Source organism: Hippocampus guttulatus, chromosome 5 (genome assembly GCF_054856545.1).
Source record: "Hippocampus guttulatus isolate MCC_2025c chromosome 5, RoL_Hgut_1.0, whole genome shotgun sequence".
Classification (NCBI taxonomy): domain Eukaryota; kingdom Metazoa; phylum Chordata; class Actinopteri; order Syngnathiformes; family Syngnathidae; genus Hippocampus; species Hippocampus guttulatus.
Genome location: NC_141265.1, coordinates 17,851,911 through 17,872,484, shown reverse-complemented (window position 1 = coordinate 17,872,484; position 20,574 = coordinate 17,851,911). Strand labels below are relative to the sequence as shown.

Below are 20,574 nucleotides of genomic sequence, written 5' to 3'. Positions count from 1 at the left end.
ATTAATTGTATTCTAGCAGTGACCCGACAAAGAGATTTCAGCGTCCTCACACATGTCCCACATTATGTTTTGACGGTGTTGCATCGAAAATCCCATCACGCATGATTTTTTTTCTTTCATTGAATCGCTTCTGTGTGTAGCCAACCATTCACCTCGCTCTCTCCCTCTCGTCGTCGAAGTGATGTTTTGCAGAAGTGCTTTTAAAAGCCCCAGAGGGTAAATAGTGCTTGAAAAGTAAACAGAAATGAGCTGACCTTGCCAGAGTTTTTGGCTCTTGACAGGAGGACTGCTTTAAGATTTCAAGCAGCAAGGGTCACATCTATAAACACATTCATTCCAATGCCAACAATTCCGAGACAAAGAGAGAAAAGCAAACAAGTTCCCGGCAGAGGAAAATAATGAAAACTCTGGAGAGAATGGGAAATAATAAAAATGAACGGAGACAGTGGGAAACGTTGCGTGTGTGTGTGTGTGGGGGGGGGGGGGGTCTACTCATGCCAAGTCGTGTAATGACAGGAAGATGAAGCATCAATATGTTTGGAGAAAATGGGTGAAAAATCTCACACAAATCTATTTAAAGGAGGATATGAGTTGCCTCACCTGGAATCTGGTTTGGTTTCGCACGAAGGTCAAAGATCATTTTTTTCAAGGTTCTGAGGAACCAGCCTCAAGTTTCAAAAACAAGATTTTATAATGATTTCAGTAATTCTACCTGAACTTGTTTTTTTCTATGTCATAGCATTTATGTCATGTTGTCTGAAACGGTGACCAATCGCCACCAAATGTCATGCAAGTTACTACTCTTGTCAACCGATGAAAATATAAAAGCGTTCTGCACAATATTTTACATTTACATCAAACACAAAAAGCACAATTATCTCCGCAAAGTTCAAAATACCGTACTAATCTCTTAAGAGGACATGAGCAGAATGCTACAGCTTTCTTACGATAAATCTCAGGAGGCAGCCAGGCATGGATGTTTCTCCCCCACGGCTAACAGTAGCCGCTGTGGTGGTGTGAAAATTAACTCAAGGCAGCAAATAGCTTTTGGTTGAGAAAGAAACAAGGTTAGCAGAACAAAATCAGCTTCTTATCGCACAGACACGGGGCTCCGTGTCACCGCTCATGCTGTCCAGAAAGTTTGCATCTGCCACCGCTTGCTGCTAATGTACAGCAAGGGGAAAACGGCCCACAGAGTGGCAAAAGTGATCGGCAATCTGCTTCAAGATCAATTTCCGGTTCTGCCGTACCAGAAATTCATCCAACATTCGTACGACTGGTCGGAAGCTACCAAGCATTCCTCATTTCCTCTTGTTCACAACACAATGGCCAAACCCACGTTTTGAATTCAAAAGTGAGTCAGCCAACTAGAAATCCGGAAGGAAAGTGGCTTATTCACAAAGTGTGTGTGAAACACCCGAGAGACAAAGTCATCACAGAACGCTTCAAAATAAACAGTTGGATGCAAAACTCATTCAAAGATCCAGAGGTGTTGACACATACTCTGTTTCAGATTGTCAGATGCAATGTAAATTGACACTGGGGTGACCTTTTCGTGTGGAAATTTTGTGTAAACAGCACAGCACAATAAGAGGCTCACTTATGCAGCGATGTTACAAAATGCGGAGGTGAAAGAGACTTTGGACACACTTATGGTTTGCTGGAGTTTGCTTTCTCTGTTCGGAATCACTCGACAGGTTTGTAAATTTGGCACATTTCCACATTTCTTTTTGGTTGTTTTTTTTGTCGAAGATAAATGTTTCAAATCAACCATTGTTCTTGTAGTCATCTGGACCTTGATCTTGTGCACTTGAACAGAGACCATCTCGAGAACATGAATGGTTGATTATCTCAACTCAATACTATGCAATGCCTACTACAGCAGAAATGAGCTAGAAATGGATAATTCTAACCAAACGGGATATAGTACATGTGAATGCAGCCTTAAATAATACTTCTCATGTTTGTGGTGAAGCTCATTGGGGCGGGGCATAGGTAACACCGGTAATACAATGAGTTGACAAAAACCAGAAAGATGAATGATTCTGGTACAGACAAATGGAACTAGGCCACATCCCGAAACATAAAACAGTGACACTGCATAAACAAAAACGAGCTTCCCTCCCTGGTGGCCTTGAGGACAATCTTCAAGCAGACAACCAAGAAGCGCAGTCTGTTCGGTTGTGGTCTGAGCATGATCGAGTGGGGAGCAAGTGGGGCCTCGAAGCTCAGCCCGTCAAGATGCTGTCCTGTAAACTTCTTGTGAGCTCTTTCCCTCTCCCTTCCTCACACAAAATGCTGATGGGTTCAGCCGGGGATGGCAACAGCTCCCGCGGCTGTGTTTATTCAGCTTTAAGAGAAGGCAGTTTAGCAGGTGCATGCTGCTGTAAGTACAACCGCAATCCAGCGCTAAGAGGATTAAAAGCTAGGATGATATCTTTCTAGTAAATAACGTTTCACTGGAAAGAAAATACGGCAATAATGGAGCTCTTCTCATTCCCTCAGCTTCATCCTCTTTGCATTGGAAGACAAAAAGTAAGTGAGAAGGAGGGAGAGAATGAGTTTATATGAACTTGAGGGGGGGGGGGGGGAGGAGACACAGGTGTTAAGCCTCTCCAAACTAGCCTGAGTAATGGGGTTCTGTTTGGAGGGTGTGGAGCCGGCGGATAAACACCATGCTGGTCGATATATTTGCCTCCTCCTACTCTATAATCCCAACAGCGTTACCAAAAGGGTCGGCATTATAAGCATCTGAAGCGTCTCAAATGTATACTAACTTCTCACACGGAACTCCATTCAGGGTACAAGCTAAGCTTCTATGCACTATCGCTTTCCAAACTGGCAGGGATACTCATAGCTAAAGTAGAGATGAATCATTGAGGGCTTCATTTCCATCATTTGAATGGGCCCAAGAATCACAGTATGGAGGATGCCAAGGCATAAAAATTCCATAGATTTTATTCCCTGTCCCCCACTGTGAGTTGTTGCTCAGTAACAGCAAGATGGTATTGGACTTATTGAGGAATTTATCTGCATCAAGCAACGTAACAACAGACCTCAATTAAAACAAAAATGTCTAACTGTCTCATCCTTTACCTCTTAGGTGTTATTTTGTTTAGGGCATTATTTTACATAGGTAGTCTACAAGTATGAAGAAGAAAGAAAAAAAATTGGTGTAATCTCTATTGTGGTGTGTTAAATTGTAATCGCTCACAATTCCGTCACAATTAACCAGCATCAAAAAGCGATGTTGCTCTCAATGAAAGACCAAGTGAGCACAATAAGGATTTTTATGTTGATTGTTGGTGTGCATCTGTCAAACCTTCATTCCTTTAATTAATAAAGAGTTAAATTAGAATATTAACAACAGGGCAAACCAACTTTCCCTCACACCACAACATCAATATCAAATCCAGTCAAGTCAAGTTTATTGTCAAATGTGCTACATGTGCAACATATAGCACGGATGAAATTACACTCCTCAGGCGAGAGAGGGGAGCCGCTGCGGGTGCCCGCGCCACCATCAAAAGAACAGTTAACATAAAATGACAAAATAGTACAACACAACACATAAATGAAAGCACTGCTAGGAGACAAAAGTATTTCTCTGCTAAATATACAAGGGCTGTTTCTAGATTTTTCCGGTCATTAGTGGATATTTTTTTTCCTTCCAAAATATCAGTTATAACAGCATTGCAAATTGCAATACCATTGCTTTGTCCTCCTATCCCAACGCAAGTCACTCTATGTATGATTCCCCCTTTCTTCATCCTGCTCGCGAGCCCACTCATGAAGTGCTGGATGTTTACACCTGCCAGGCCTCACTCAAAGCCTCGGGGGTGGTGAGTGACCTGCCTCCTCTCTCCTCCCCACTCCTCCCTTTCCTAAAGGAAACAATCGGGCTGTTAAGAAGGCATCAATGGCTCTCACAGCTGGAGGTATGTATGTGTGTGTGTGCGTGTGCATGTGCATGCGCACACCCAGTGTTGTGATGAGCACCGCTCACAACACACTCCAAGACCTTAAGTGGGTGGGTGGGGCATTGGACGGTTCTCCACCTCATATCACACAATGACACCAATTCTCTAGCCTGCTCAAGTGGAGTGAGAAGGAGGATAGTGTTGGCCTTCAGTGGGTATAAACCTTGAGATCAGTGACCTGGCTGGACAATGGGCTCTCTCACAAGCACACCCCTTTGCTAGATCTCAAACAGCACTAAGCTAATCCCCTGAGCTGCCATTCGTACCCTGAAAAAGTGAAGAGTGGTGTTAGCCTAATTACATACAAAGGGTGGCGAGTTTTGGCTGCTCTTGTTCCGTAACTTCTCATTGCAAATGTACTTCAAGTAGCAGGATGGTGTGGAAAATAAAGAATCGCCACAGAATGGATCGCGTTTTGACTTTGACAGCCTCACTTTACATGACCACGTGACCCTGTTCCGTTTGAAATCAATGAATCACTACAGCCATGATGGCAATGGTTAGGCGTTTATCAAATTGCTTATTTGAATATTTTCCATCAAATATGAATATCAAATATTTATAAATACCATCTCTATATCCTGCCCCCCTTGGGAGCGCTTATTTCAGATTAGCCTTGTGAAATGGCACTACAAAGTGCGCCCTTTTCTTCCCCTCTGCTGCAACCTCTTCGCCCTCCTCCCACCATCGCCTTTGGCTTCCAAGCTGACACTACGCAGCGCTTTCATCCCAAAGGTTTCAAAGGTTCTCTCCTCCTTGAATACAAAACACTGCCGCCTCCTGAACTTTTGATGGTGGCTGAAAAGCAAAAGAAAGTCAGAAATGCCTCTCTATAAAGACATCACAGGCAAGGTTCAGGTGTAGTTCACCTGATATCTATCCATATTCAATAGCGTAGCGGTGAGCCACGAATCCCTCTCGATAGCTTTTTCTGCTGCTGAGGAAAGACCTTTTGAATAAGACGAGCCCGTTTCAGGTCCACGGGCACCTGTGAAGAGCAATGTAACGACGGCCGACAGTGAGACAACCGAAGGCCTGGTGAAGTTGAATTTAACAACATTGCTTGTCGACTTGTATCGTTAATGTGACCATCTAAGAGATTGAGAGATTGTACTAACATACGGTAAACGTACTCCTCGTCCATTTGTCTGTGAGTAGCGAAGGCTCCAAGGGTAAGATAGCATTCAAGAGTCTGTGGAGAAGCCATTGATTACAGTGCACTTTTATCAGCCGTAATGACAGTCTCGCACCGCTAGAGAAGGACACCCTTATTGTCTTCAAGATAGAAAACATACAGTTTAGGGGGGTCCATATGCCACGCTAATTGTTTATTGACTGTTCACAGCAAGGAGCGAAGATAATTAGGGTCATTAAGTAGTTTAACTAAGCAGATGCAAGTTGTCAATTCCAGATCCCACCAGGCTCGTTCACTCGATCGTAACAAGCTGTGTCGGATACCCAGTGCTCTTTCCATGGGAAAACAGCTGGAGAAGTATGGAAAGACTTTTTTTCTGTTTTTATTATTCGTCTGCCTCATCCGTTCTGCCTCCTCGCCGTTCCTCTGTTTATTTTTCCAGCGACAGAGGAGGTCAGCGATTTTTTTTAAAAAATAGATTTGTGTCCTGTGTCCTGTCAATGTTGGGACAAAGGAAAACATCTTTGCACAAAGAAGTTCTTGGTAAGACCTGAAGGAGACCGCTTAAGACCGACATGAACGCAGGTGGAGGGAGATGGTTCCAGAAGGTTAAATAATACTACTTGAGTGTGAACAGTTTAGTGAGATTTACTCATACCTGGAGGCAGCTGTAGATTCAGGCAATAAAACAGACACACTTTCAACTTTAAGTGTCCCCAATTGTACCCTCTCAGCCATTTATGTAACAATATGCATGCATTCTTGCCGGTGAGGTTCTTTTGAAATTGGAAGCTAAGGTATCTTGAGTATCATGAGCCTTGGATGACATTCTCTGCTCACTTTTATAGGATCGCTGAAATCCCAGGATGATCTGCTCTGATGCCTTGATAACCTTGAGGGTTTTTTTATCGAATCGAATCACGCTTCCCTCTTTTCTCTCAATTCGGTCTGATTTTAAGTTTTTAAAAAAAAAATTTAAATCCAGGAGGCCCAACTGTTGATGTTAATCATAAAAATGTGTTTTTCTTTTCATGTCTACAATCACTACATTGATTGTGAAACAAACAAACAAAAAAAAAGTCATTAATATTTAGGCATCAGGAATGCTCTCAGTTGGAACTTCACGTCAAATATCAGAATAAAGTTCCACAGGCGTAACTTCCCCCTCCCAAGAGCAGTCAAGGTGTCTGAGGTTTCACTCGTGGAATTTGTATTAAGCAGGTGTCGAAGAGGTGTTGAAAGGCTCTCAGGCAGAGAAGCCCTTTTTGTGCAAGGACGCCCACGGGGTCCCGAGGCTTTGGAGCATGTGGGCAAAAACCATTACTTACTCCCAGATGTGATCGGGTCAGCACAGCAGCTATGCTTAGCCTCCCCTGAGACATACAAACACACAGCTGCGGAGAACATTAGGGCACATGGTATAATCCATAATCAGAGGCAAAAGGAGAAAAAAAAGGGGGATACAGTACCCGTATTCAGCAAGTTCAAGAGTGTGCATTGTGCTCCTTCAGAAATGCCTGTCAGAAGATTTCGGTTTCGAGAATCACCTTGACAATATTTCTGGTGAGGAACCCCACTTTGACACTCCAGTGAGAACATGATTACTTCTATCGCCCTTCATTTGAGGTGCAGGGAGACTCTTTGCATTTCCATAACAGGGAAGGCCAATCAAATGGCAGAGGGGACCCTTTGTCAGCGACTGTCAATGGAGGCAGGGGCCGCCCGTGTCAAAAGTGCTTATTTGGGGTGCCACTCGGACACAACTGGGCCTCAATGAGCGGGCCAAAGGGTTACGCTAGCTAACAACGTGAAATGTCACCTTGGCCTCACTCCTCCACAAGGAACAAATAGAAAGAGGCCTGGGTTACACGTTAGCCGATATATCACACGTGGTGACTTTTATTTTGGTGATCTTACAGACGCCTTGGTATGACACAGTCATTGGTGGTTGCCGGTCGTGGCATTTATCGATGCAAAATGAGATGAAACATTGATTTAAACAAAAAAATATATATCCAAACGTCATGATGCTGAGCGAATTTAACAGGCTGGTTTTTATTTGACACAGCTTTAAGCAGACCTGCGCTTCAATGAGGCAGCTGGCAAATGTTGATGTTTCCTAAAAGTGTGTCTCCACGCACAGTTTTCATCCCCTTTCTGATTCTTTAATAACGCTGCTCATTTAAAAGTTGCCCTTTTCATCCATTATGGATCAATACCATATTTGATTTTGTTTGTTCTGTGCCAAGAGTCAATGTGCACAAGTCAAAGGGAAGCAGCCCTTTGTTTCATCCTGTTAATAAACACTAACGCATTGAATATTTCATCTTCTCCAACATAGACCCTCAGAGATGTCTTTGTGTTTAACACCCGGTGTCTGAGAACCTCACAACACTTTTGCTCTCTCTGCACTTATGCACACCCCCACACTCCTTCAAATCTTTTGGGTTTGTTTGCAACTCAAATGTCTGCGCACGAGTGTGTTGTGTAACTTATTTAACAAGGGTTCATTCTCTTGGAAGCAGTTCTACCCGCAGGACCAACCCAAGCTTTGACTTGACTTTGTGTACGTGGATTAATAAATTAACCATTCTGTCACAATCTGAAGTAAAGTTTTAATTATTAACAAAAGCCAATGCATAATTTCATTAATCATGTTTCAAGGCAGGGGTAAAACTCTTTTCTTTTTTTTTTTGCCGTTCCTCTTTGACTGATTAAAGCTGTAAATCTCTTTGTAAGCCATGTAATGGTGGTCACTGACTCAACAGTTCATGTTCTAATTATAAAGAAGAAAAATCAGCAATGGTGAAGCCATTTTTTAAAATGAGGTGGCAATATTTGAAATACAAGAATATGGAGAGCTGTTATCACAAGAATAGGGTCGTCATAGTCTGACTCTCAGTATTTGTCACCTGGGTCTTTGGTGGGGACTTACCCGATTTAATCCACTTAACAGCAATGGTCCCAATTATCACAATCACCAATACTATAAAAACAAATCAGGACGATAAAACAGCACGCAAATGAGCCACATATATCATCTGGAGCTGTACAGAAACAATATTAATCTAATCAAATGAAAAATAAAGGGTCATCAATACTCATGAGAGATGCTGATTACTCACTGTATTACTGTGTGGAGATTGTGACAGACAGTGTTTCGCTAGTCTAACTTAGCGTGCTCTGACCAACCAATCAGAGGACAGAAAAATGCTTATGGCCACCTTGCTGGATCTCTACGATGAAATGTGATCGGCAAAAGACACAGTCCCAACCGTTCATTTATTTTAGGTCCCACTGGCCAGCATAATTGATTATTTAAGGGCTGAAATCAGATTGGACAAAAATAAGTCCATGAGCATCCACATATAGCGCTGGAAACAGTGTAGCCAAGGCACCAGATAGTTTTGAATAAATTCTGACAATTTGATAGAACAAACGTCAGAATTTCGTTTGTAAATGTAGGCCAGTGATAGTGTTCAGGGCAGCAGAGACGGAAAACACGTTGGTTTGTCAAATAAAATAATGAATTTCCACCTTATTGGCGTAGCATTCCAGTATTTATCTTGTAATATGACACTTTTTCTTGTATTGTTATTTTCTTCCCACCATGGTCCTAAATAATGTACGAATATGCATTTTGCGTTAAAGGTAACACCCACAATCCTAATATAGAGCACATATTTATTAGCAATCTTATCTTTGCAGGACTGAGAAAAGACAGAAGAAGAAACAGAATTACTGAAAGTATTGTTACTGTCGTTGTGGGTGTGAGAACATTGCTCCCTCCACGTGAACACTCAGTATGGTCTCACAGCTCCGTCGCCATATGTCTCAGCTGAGACAAAAGTGCCTCATCGGGGCTTTATGCTCCCCCACCTCCCGTCCCTCCTCCTTGCTGTGTTTTCCCTCCACTCGCCCCTGGTTGCTGAACTAACCCAATTAACAGGAAGCCAAAGGCTCCCTCGGGTCAGATAAAGACACAGCTTCCCAACACACATGCATGCACCCCCCCCCCCCCCCCCACCCCCACCACCCACACACACACATGTATGCACACACGAGTGAGAGGGCTCTCTGCTGCCCCTGCTGACCTCGCTGAACCGTTCCAACATAATAGCTGCACACCATCTACTTACATCAATATGAACAATGACAACAACGGTCTCGGTAGCACTTAGCAGGCGTTCTCGTTTTACGTATAGGGATAAATGGAAAAAGTCATTCGTCATTTCAAACAAAAGCAAACACAGTGTATCCGCTTCAATTATTCTCAAAAGAATGCTATCTCTGGTTGTCCAAAAATCTCGAGTTATCTTTTATTAATATCGACTTAAAGAAAATTTTTAAAAATCAAACAGAAAGGAAATGTAAAAGTCATGAACGTAAACATTCAATGCAACTGAACTCTAATTGGGTAGTCATTAATATGCTTTTATATATGCACTTTGTATTTATTTATTGATTGATGTATTTATTTCTTTACATACTTTCTCCCTTTCATAATTTTGCTGCTGTAAATTGGGAATTTCTCCATTATGAGACAAATAACGGTTTTCTCGACTTATCTTATTATTTTGCGTACCACTATTGGGAACATGTAGACCCTGAGTGGTACGGGTACCACACTTTGAGACATACTGGTGACCATATTACCAATATGAGATAACATAGCGCAAGGCCAGATTATTATTATTTTTTTATAATGGCACACATTCATGTACATGCATCAGGTACAGTCTCACCCACGCCCCTTGACTCCAGTGTCACTCAGGCGTGTGTGACCAATAGATGATGTCAAAGCTGACCCTGAAAGGGAGCAAGCCGGAGAGTGTAAGAGAGCACGAGGCCACAAAAACAGGATGACTTGTAGAGCCACAAACACATCAATCAAGCCCTGGCCAATCCCCCTCCTCCCCGCCCCCCAATCACTCTCTCTGTGTCACATTCACACACATGCGTACACGGGCACATCCAACCAGGCTGTCTCAATTAACCCGTGCTTAATCTTGGACCTCCCGTAGCAACTTTTAAAAGGGATCCGGGTAAAACGGGAGATGGTATCTGCCAGGAAGATTACAGTGCGACAGGCAGATCAAAGAGGGCCGGACTTTGGGCCCCAGCGATTAGCGGTAATTAAATAAAGTATGTCTGTTTAAACTTCATTAGCAGCTGGGCGTTTGCTCCACCAGAGTGGGCACAACTCAACCGTCCTTAATTAAAAGATAATCCACAGGATGGCCCCTTAATCTCCTTCCAAAATATGCTCTCTTCTACCCCCCCACATGCAGTACACAGGCAGGTTTTTAGTCCATGGCTACTGGAGAGACAGACCGGTGGGTGGAGGTGAGCATTAAAGCTGCCAAAAGCCTGAATAGCAGCAGCCAGGCGAGTGGGTGACTCTCCTCTCGCCCCTCTCCAGCACCACCCCCCCGACCTAAAGAGGAGTGGAGAGGGGGGAAAAGGAAAAACTGCCCCCGATAACATCAATTTAGCATGCCATTATCTCCAATGCTGGAAAACTACACTCCGGCAAAGTCTGACATAAATCTTGGAGAGCTGGGGGGACATTGAATATGCATGAGCTGAAACAGATATGACACTGCTGGCACATTAATATTCTTGTCACTGGAGGTTTTCAAACTTTCAAGTCGATGACTTGAGTGAATCCAGTCTGGAGTTTTCCATAAAACAGGGCCAAAAGACTATTATACATAATTAAAGAGTGACAAGCTTCTGAACACCGAGGGTAAAAAAAAATAAAATAAATCAAAAGAGGGAGACAAATAAAAAAGAAAAATGTTTCTGCGGATTCCATAGAATCCACATGAATCCTCAGTTTGGATAAGGGTTAAGGCGTTTGCAGCCAATCCATTCTTAATGTAACTCCGTTTCTTGATATTCAGGACCAGAGAGAACATGTGCTCCGTGGTTTTGCCAAATCTCATTTAAAAGTGTGTGTTTTGCGTGTGCGTGTGTGTATGTGTGCGTGAGAGAGAGAGAGAGAGAGAACAGAAGAGCTATTATAAAAATCAAACACACCTTCAGTATAGTTAAGTTTTCAAAGTCATTAGGTAGTAGGCAGGAGACGAACAACCATCCGCGCTCACACTCGCACCTAGGGACACTTTGGAGTGTTCAATCAGCCTGCCATGCATGGTTTTGGAATGTGGGAGGAAACCGGAGGACCCGGAGAAAACCCACGCAGGCATGGGGAAAACATACAAACTCCACACAGGAAGGCCAGATCTGGAATCGAACCTTCCTGCACCTCTGCACCGTGAAGTCGACGCGCAAACCAGTCAATTAGCGGGCCGCCAAGGTGTATGTGTTATTAATACAAATTATTGACCGATATGGTTGTAAAGGGCTTGATCTTTTTTTTTGAAGATGTAATGTCAATTGTTGAACAAACATGCAATTTTGTGGGCCCCGATGCCAGCGAGTATGGACTATTGTAGTTTTTTTTTTTTTTTAAATGGCAGGTCACTTACCTACACACACACACACACACACACACACACACACACACACACACACGCACACACACACACACACACACACACACACACACACACAAGAAAAATGCTCTCTCCTTGCTGGAAAAAAAAAAACGGGGGTTCAAACAAAAACAAACAAACAAAAAAATTGTTCAAGCAGGTTCAGCATTATGCAAACTGGACGTAATATTTGTGTGCTTAGTTCTAGGTTGTAAAAGCTCATGACTGTGCTTACTTCCGTGGATGCATCAAAACGGCGCACTGTACCGCTGTGGCTAACTGATCAATCACGTCAAGAGGCGTCTTAATAAGTGTCAACTTCCATTTGGTTGATCATGTTATGCGAAATTGAATCCAAAGCAATGGCCTGCCATATGAAAAGCAGAGACGCAAATGGGCTGCACATCAATTATGCGACATGGGCAACGAGCACGGTGCATAAATACAATGCTGAGTAGTGTTTATACAGTAACAAATTAGTTTAAAAGGTGGTGATCAATCACAATGCATGCTGTACTACAGCACCGGAGGAGGACTATAAATGGATAAGCCAATGATGTACAATTGGAATGTACACCGCTTGCAATTGATTTACAAAAGATCTCGCTACGGCCCGGGCTATTAAACAATAAATAACCATCCCACGGCACAGGCAAACACACTCCAACATTGATACTGCCATCACAGCTGACAGAGACTCACGGCAAGAGAATTACATTTGTCACGTTTACTTCTTCAAAGAAAAATTATAGTGACCTGCGATCGTCCTCCAGCAGCGTTACGACAGTCGTATCAACAAAGGTGAGGTTGCCATGGTCACTGCAGACGTGCTGGCTGCAGGAGGAGATGAGGATGTGCGGAGGGGAGCGAGTTGTCGAGAGATTACATCAACATTGTTAACAGACATATTTCTAGGATTGATCCGGTCCACATAACAAAGCTGGGGAGCAGACATACAGCCCGACCTTGACCATCTCCAAAGTAGACCCACAATAAATAAATTCAAACTTCTCCCTTTGACAAGAGCAATCTGTAAGCCCCACCGCCCCCCTTCCTCTCCGCTATGCCCCCCCCCCCACCCCGCTTCCTCCCATCACCTCACTTCACACCTCATCGTTTGTGTGGAGTAGCCCAACACCTTCGGGTTATTCATCATTCACCCCAATATATCTGGACTACGCTCTCTGTTGCCGTATACCTTCTTTTTTTATATTTATTTATTTGTATCTCCAACAAATTGATTTTGCCCTTCACAGGGCTCAGCCTATGTTGTGACGCTGGACACCTTGCGTGAGGCCCCTTCAATGACACTCGGAGATGGATGTTTTAAAACCTGCCCGGACAAAGGTTTACCCCCAACACCCAGTTTGTTGAAAAAAAAGCAGCAGTAGAGGTGAGACGGAGGAGAGTGAAGAGTTATCCAAGGACACATCAGCCCCGTCACACATTTTAAACCCGCTTTGCCGATAGTATTGTTTTCCTCGCGTTGGTGTTATTTTCAGCTAACCCCCTGGGCTAGGTGCTTGGGCCGGGTCTCGAAAGACGAAGAGACGCTTCGCCGCGCTCTCAGGCTCCTTCCCGGCTGACGCCGCGACTCTCATTTCCCGCCACTTGTTACCTTAATTTGGCGACAAAGCCGGATCGTGTCGGTGTCAGCAAGCTGGATGAATGGGCAAATGTCATGGAGTTATAATGGCGAGGAGGAATTGTCAAGCATCTTGTATCATACACGACAGCTGCACAGCAAGATAATAGATTTATTTCAGGAGTGTCTGAGCCCTTCAGCGCAATATTGCTTTTTCTTTCACACGTCCCAGTCACACCAGAGTGTCACCTCACACCCGTACACGCATTTAGTGTACATTTTTTGGAGAACACATTGTCCTGTTGACACACATACATGCCGTATATCGGTTACCCTCTTTTTGAATTTGCTATTTATCCTGACTGTTTTCTGTGTTTTAACAGGGCCATTACTGGAATGTTAGTTTAGGTAATTGTGCCAAAACTTGATTTGATGACGCTACCTAGGTGGCTATTTTCACAATCCTTCGCTAAACTTTATGTTCGAAAAGATGCCACCCGCTCGAGAGAAATACAGTAAGTAGAAATGCGGAGACGGCGAGCTGTAACACTGTATCCGTCGCTCTATGCCCTGGAGAATTGTGTCTCTCTTGCACAACAACATGCATGAGACGATGGACCGCTGGGCAATCACCTACACTTTCCATGAACATATGCTCCCATCAAGAATTACCAGAGCACAGCATATCTTCTCTGGTGCATGCACATGTAGAGAGTAGACAGCAATTAGGCAGACTGACAACGTTGCTGCATTATAATCTGTGCATTTGCGAAGGTATGTGAGGGGAATAAAAATGCGTAAGTGTATACATTTCACAGCAACGTGATCCCGGCCGCAGAAACAGACACATTATTTCATTCGTCCGTGTCCTTACTGGGTAACCGCGCTTTCTTTCACCTTACTCGACATGATCATCTGTGATGTCATTGCAAAGCTCAATGAAAAAAAACCCACTTTAATACAGCCCACCCTTATCATTTTGGATCGACAACCCACACCGTCTTTCAATAAATTTTCCATCTCATGATGGAACATTTTGGAACAAATTTCAACATATACTCGTTGCGTCACACAAGAACAAAACAATAGCATCCAGTGCATTGCTGCTGCTTGTCGTTGAGACATACCAATAAAATGTACAGCATTATTCGTGAAGGCCCGCTGACTGAAGTCCAATCTTCTCACGATGGTCTGCATAGTTACTGAGGCTACATTTCCGCATAAGAGTACATGCCAGGAATTCCTCCGGGCCGCCTACTCGGACATTCCATCCTAGCAAACAGATATTGGTATCTATAATGTCACGACCTGCACAATGGGAGGTGGAGGGAGTCTGGAAAGTTATGTGAATGTGTTATCCAAAGAAATTCTGAACATGTCGTCATATAGTGACACGCAGAGCTAGATACGCCCTAACCTGTCAGTCCAAAGGAACCCCACACTAATGATTCTTGCGTGTGTGGGAAAGCCAGTCCAACATGGGACCCGATGGCAGAATTGGGTGCTAGCAAGACCGCACTGAATGCTCACAAGCATTCGCTTGCCTCTAAGGCTGCAAGGGCCTTCACAGGGGGGCACAATGCAGCTGACACAGAACCAGGAAAATGAGCAAGACAAAAGTCTATTCAGGCCTTGGCACCGCCGAAAGAATTGCCCATCCCCCAAGATGCAAAAAATAAAAAAACAGAGGGCAAGAAAAGCAGAATGAAATTGAGTGAGTAGCGAAATGAATGGAAGAAAAGCCAGCCTGTATTGGTCTCCATTGCCTCCATCAAATGGGACGTCTGACAGCTGGCCTTAATGAGTGTTGTGTTCTTTAGCTTTTGTCATGGGGGTCTGTTTCGAAAGCACCATACACACTGAAGGCTTGTTTCTTCTTCTTCTTAAAAACCACAGCCAAAGATTTAGCAGAATGATAGCTTTTTAACCGTAACACTTCACAAGTTGCTCTAATTATGCTGTTGTACGAGGAGCTGGTTTATGTTTGTGGCGTGTATGTATTAAAGTGCAAAAATACTGGAGTGTAAAAAAAAAAACCAAAAAAAAAAAAACGAAAGACACAATAGTAACCTAATTGGACATGTACATCAAACACTTATTTCCATAATTGTCTCCCATTGAGAAAAGGATCATCATCCCCCCTTCCAAAGAAAACAATTGCTGTTCCTTACCTCCTTCAGACTCAAAGGCTGCGGTTTTCTTTCTCTTTTAGCAGGAACCACCCCTTACAGGAAGATTTCCAGCAGGAAGGAATACAATAAAATGTTGGGAAAGATCTGGATAAAGAGGTGAAAATAGACGCCCTTGTCATCTTATGAAATTTCTACCCTTTGGACCTCAGTGCCACAGGCTACTTACACATTCTTGTCCTCTTTTTGGAAAGTGCCTCCCTCCATATTCACAAACGTGAAAGAGACCTGAGCAGACACAAAAAAAAAATGATATCAACACTTATACGAAGTGACTGCAATGAGAATTTGGAAAACACACTGTGGGAGCACGTCACCCACTAATTGCCACATTTGAAAGGATTCCTCACTTATTCTTTTTTTAACCCCTTCTTCATTTCCCCTTTTCACGCTTCCATTTTGTTTAGCAAATAGCTTTCCCTAATCCTCATTGAATCAATTTTCAGTGTCAAAATGAATAAATTAACTTGCTTTATTTCGAAATAAACCCTTAATACAGGAATGGTTGGTAATTAATTTCTTGTAATTGCCCACCGGGATTGGTGTCACTAAGATCCCTTCGTGCAACCCGGGCTACATTTACATAAACATGCCACTAAATTGTGGTGTCGTCGTATGATTTAAGGAACTGTCTTAACAAGGCAGGTAGCTCTGCAATTTGCATTCTTGCCCATCTTAAACACAGACAAAGAAAATAAATACATGTATTTTTGCATATGATAAACTCTAATTGACGATACTTACCTTGGTCCTTACTTGGATCTAACCCATGCATAAACCTCGGCTCTAAAGTACCTAAAAACACATTTATACTTGTCTAATTTGTCATTTTTTAAGGGAATATCTGGTGAGCAAAACCACATTTCCCTCTCTGGGCTTAGTTCTCTTCGTACGTGAAGAGGATGTGAGTGAGATCAGTTGGTCCGGGTAAAATAACCTCACTATGGCTCCATAACAAAACATACGAGGGGAACGCTACCTCGTGACCCCCATACCCGACAAAGGTTTTAACACAAAACCTTGAGACACACCATTCACATCCACCTTACGAGGTGATTTCGGTCTCCCCCATCAGGTTCATCATGTGCCCTCAATTTAGAGGCATAGTGGTTGCGATGTTGGGCAAGGTGGCAGAATGCTGCCTGCTAAGTATGTCAACGCCAGCTGAGGTTGGGGCACAACGGGAGCATTTCTCTTCCCCTCCTCCACTTTTTTTTCTCTCCCCACTCCCCCTCTTCTTTTCTCTCCATCACTCCCGCTGCAACATCACACATGAAATGAGGGCATGCCCCCAGTGAACATCCAGCAGCCGTTAGTGGGCCTGGAAGGGCTTGACTTAAAAAGAAATTCTCAGCAATAGTTGTAACACATCAAGGGCCGCAGTAAGCCGCAAACCTCCACTGGTGCGCCTAATTTTTTCCGTTAAAGAGGATGCGGTGATAAGCGTCGTGAGACTGGGAGGTAGTTATGGTGCTTATGAACATCAGATAGACGTTTTCCCAGAGCTAGAAACTATAGAAAAAGGCACTGGCATCACGAATCTGTATGTTATAACGGTAGTTTAAAAAACAAACGGGAAATTTATTTAAATCAAATTGACTTGAAATGATCTGTATATCGACACTGCCAACAATGTCAACATGTGTGCTACAGAGTCTATGCTGTTAGGACATATAGTAATATAAAGAAAAGAAGAAGGCCGAAAATGTGGTATTCGGGAGTGTGAATCGTCAAAAAAAAAAAAGATGGCAGGATTGATGTGAAAATGACCTGTCAGAGTATTGTGTTTTAAGTGTGCTTTCAAACATCTAAATAGAGACACTCCATCAGGATCAGGGCTTGAAGTTGAGAAATAAAGTGAGGTCCAAAGGGAATCAATACAGCGGCTGTTAGACGGGTGGCCACCTGCCAAAGAAACTGGCATATCCAATCTTTCTTTTGGTGGACATCAGGGATGAGTAGTGAGTCGTTTAAGCAGTCGACTCCTCATTGTAAATGTCCTCTAACTCTGGGCACTGTAACCCTGACCTTCCTTTTTGCAAATAAAAGAAAAAAAAAACCATGCTGTCTTACCAGCCCCAAGGAGAAAAAAAAACAACCCCAAAACATTTTGTCCAGTTTTGCTTTTCTCAACAGCAAACCACGCCGCTGACAAAATAACACAACAATGTCACAACACGGTAAGGCAACAAGTGTCTCTCGTTGAGATGATCATTAATATGTGCTCGGATTGACCTCCGAACAATCCTGGGAACGCTCCAAAAAGTCTGAGACAAATAAATCCACTATGACAGAAATGGAGATAAGGTTGTAGAGAAAGATAGCGAGAACAGCAGTGTGAGATCTCCAAAGCGACGATAGCGTCTTGGGGTAGGGCACTGTCATGGCTACATGTCTTAAAGGGTTTCAGCCTCTTGCTCTCCGGGCATTTTAACACACCATAAATCACTCTCCCCGCCCAACCTTGCATTATGTGAATGATATATTTTATTTACACTGCAGAGGAAAACACACATGGTTCTTATAAATCATCCCCCACCTTTAATAATGAGTCAACTTCCACTCATTCATCACCACTTCCAAAGGCTTTCCTGCTGTGAAACGCGGAGGGAGGAAGGAAGGAAAACAAACATTGTTTGCTAACAAGGAAAGTGCTTGAGAAAGGATATGTAAGCTTCGGAGGCAACCGTCCCATTTTTTAAAGGTATTAGAAGCCAATTGTGTCAAATGCTGGAGCAAAGACATTTTAGCCCAGGGGATTGGAGCTATTAAGTTTGTCACTCTTGGAGAATAACTTAGCAAGACGACACAAGAACTTTTCTGCTCTTTGGCATGTTTATACAAGCTAGCTTGAGCACCATTAGTCATTCACACTTGTCTCTCTCGCTCTCTGAAGTCTTCTGTAATGATCGAGCGGAAGCAGAACCACAGCCCCATAACATGCGTGTCACTGAAATCTGCTATGTTTTCCAATATGGCCGCATTACTGTCAGAGCTCATCAAAATGAGCCATTCAAAACCCCAAACCTTTCCCCCGCCCTCTTCGCCCACTGGAAAAAAAATGGAGATATGTCTGCTAGACGATAGCTGCTTTTCCGTCTCCGTACTTAAAATAGATATTGCTTGGCTATCAGAACTCAAGAGGGATTGGGCGGACATATGGGAGTGACTCCTCGTGTTTGAAATGAATCAGAAAGCAATCCGTCTTAACAACAGCGTCAGAAAGTGGTACTTTAATATGTTCAGGGTCTTTGGAATTAGTCCAAATCACACAAGAAAGGCTAAGGAAGCTGTTGAACACATCTCCTCAGTGGGAAATATAATATGTCACTGAGATAATAAGTGGTGCTCGACAACTGTAACGGAATGCTTCGATGAGAGAACATAAAGGCTAGTGAGCAGATGAAGAACCGCAAAACACATTGTGGAGCTTTCAGCTGCAGGATGAAAGACGTTTAAAGATTGCTGGCAGAAAACAACTTGTGGAAGGAGCAGCCATTATTGAACCTCCATAAGATCAACAACAAAAATGAATACTGACTCTGCTAATGGTCATTACATGGCAAAATACAAGGTGGGTCAGAAAAGTCCAAGGATTGGTGTCACAAAAGATGTAGTTCAAGTCAAAACTAGAAAGGTTTTCGCCTTCTACGTAATCCCCCTCGAGTTTTAACACACTTTCCAAGCCTTTGTGATGCCTTCTTGCCCAGCTGCAAGGATTCTTTCGGGATTTGCTGCATCGCCGTCATCACAGCCATCTTTAATGTCGTCCAGTTATTCGAAACGGCTCATTTTCATGATTATCTTGAGTTTAGAAAAGAGGTACAAAAAAAAAAATAATAAATAAATATATATATATATATATATATATATAAATAAATTAATTGTTTTTTTTTCTTTCACTCCACATGCATTACATCCACCAGTCATTTCACCAATAAGTGTGGTTCTGCGTACCAAAGAGGTGATCTCACTGGCCTTTTGATTGACAGCATTTTTTTTTAATTAAAAAAAAATACAGTAACAGGCAAAACCTAAACTTGTTTGGAATTCTCTTTTCCTAATCATCAGTTTGTGCCTGGCTAGGGTGATGCAAGCCACTATCACTGGTTCCTACCAAAATGGGCGCCTAAAAGTGGCAAAGCAAGGCACAAATGTACAAAACGTTGACAGTATATCAAAACATTTTTGGTCTCCTCCAACAACCAGTTAACACGAACTATGTGTCCGTTGTCATCCGTGTTTTAAATCTATACATTGTGTCATAAGGTTAAATACCGTTGCTTGTACGTGCAAAAGGTGACAGTACTATTGTGTCAATGCAAAACACTTCTATGTATTAAGGATAGTGCTTCAGTCACTCTAAATTCTAAATGACATCATTAAAAAAAAAAAATAACATAGCCGCTTTCATGAAGTGAGTGAGAAAGTCATAGAAAAAAAAGATTTAACGCTAGGTGCTGCAAAAGAGGTTAACTGCTGTGTATCGTAATAAGCAAATGCTGCTCCTCCCATTAAAGATGCCGGCCCGGTTTTATTGTCTAGCTTGAGTGAATTGTCGCAGCCTGGCAGCAGCTATATAGTATCAATAAACACAATTTTATGAAGCAACATATAATCACTGGCACGTTTATGTTTATTTTGGGGCGGTGGGTGGGGGTCTGTTCATTAAAACAACAAAATATACCTTTGAAATGAAAATCATTTAAATACATTTGCATAGACGGATGGCAATTATGCTCGATGTTGCCTTATGTCAGCTAATTATATCGCCAAGCTAAAACATCAAAACAAAAAGACGTCATTCGACTAAAACCACGAGAACTGCACAACGTAGTGAATCAGAGACGTATTTCACAAATGAATGCAGTTGCCACTCTTTCCAGTCAATATATTTAGTCTATTAATAATGTCCGCTCTACATTTATTTTCTCCTTTACCTCCACAACACCACTTTTTCCTCCCTCTCTCACACTCATTACCCATCCCTTGACTGACCCCCTGTGAAGATTTTCCCATTTTAACCCTTGGGAGGTAAAAAATAAAAAAAAATAATAAATTATATATACATATATATATATATATATATATATATATATATGAGAGAGAGAGAGAGAGAGAGAGAGAGATGTTTCTTTTTGAGTTTATTACAAATGAATCATGGTAGCGTACAATGATGGCATCA

At 42.6% G+C, this 20,574-nt stretch overlaps 1 protein-coding gene and 1 long non-coding RNA gene across 2 annotated transcripts in view; both read right to left on the bottom strand.

The window, feature by feature from the left end:
• LOC147205309 (uncharacterized) overlaps positions 1-15,570 on the bottom strand; it is a 107,918-nt gene extending 92,348 nt beyond the window's left edge. Inside the window, exons 1-2 of the transcript XR_015101047.1 lie at positions 15,559-15,570; positions 15,372-15,476 (exon numbers count right to left, since the gene is read on the bottom strand). The gene's annotated coding sequence lies outside the window, so the exon portion shown is untranslated. The remainder of the gene's footprint in view (positions 1-15,371; positions 15,477-15,558) is intronic.
• Positions 15,571-15,585: 15 nt separating this feature from the next.
• The window catches only part of LOC147205308 (uncharacterized), a 170,031-nt gene continuing 165,042 nt past the window's right edge, over positions 15,586-20,574 (bottom strand). Inside the window, exon 3 of the long non-coding RNA XR_015101048.1 lies at positions 15,586-15,617. This is a non-coding gene — a long non-coding RNA (uncharacterized LOC147205308). The remainder of the gene's footprint in view (positions 15,618-20,574) is intronic.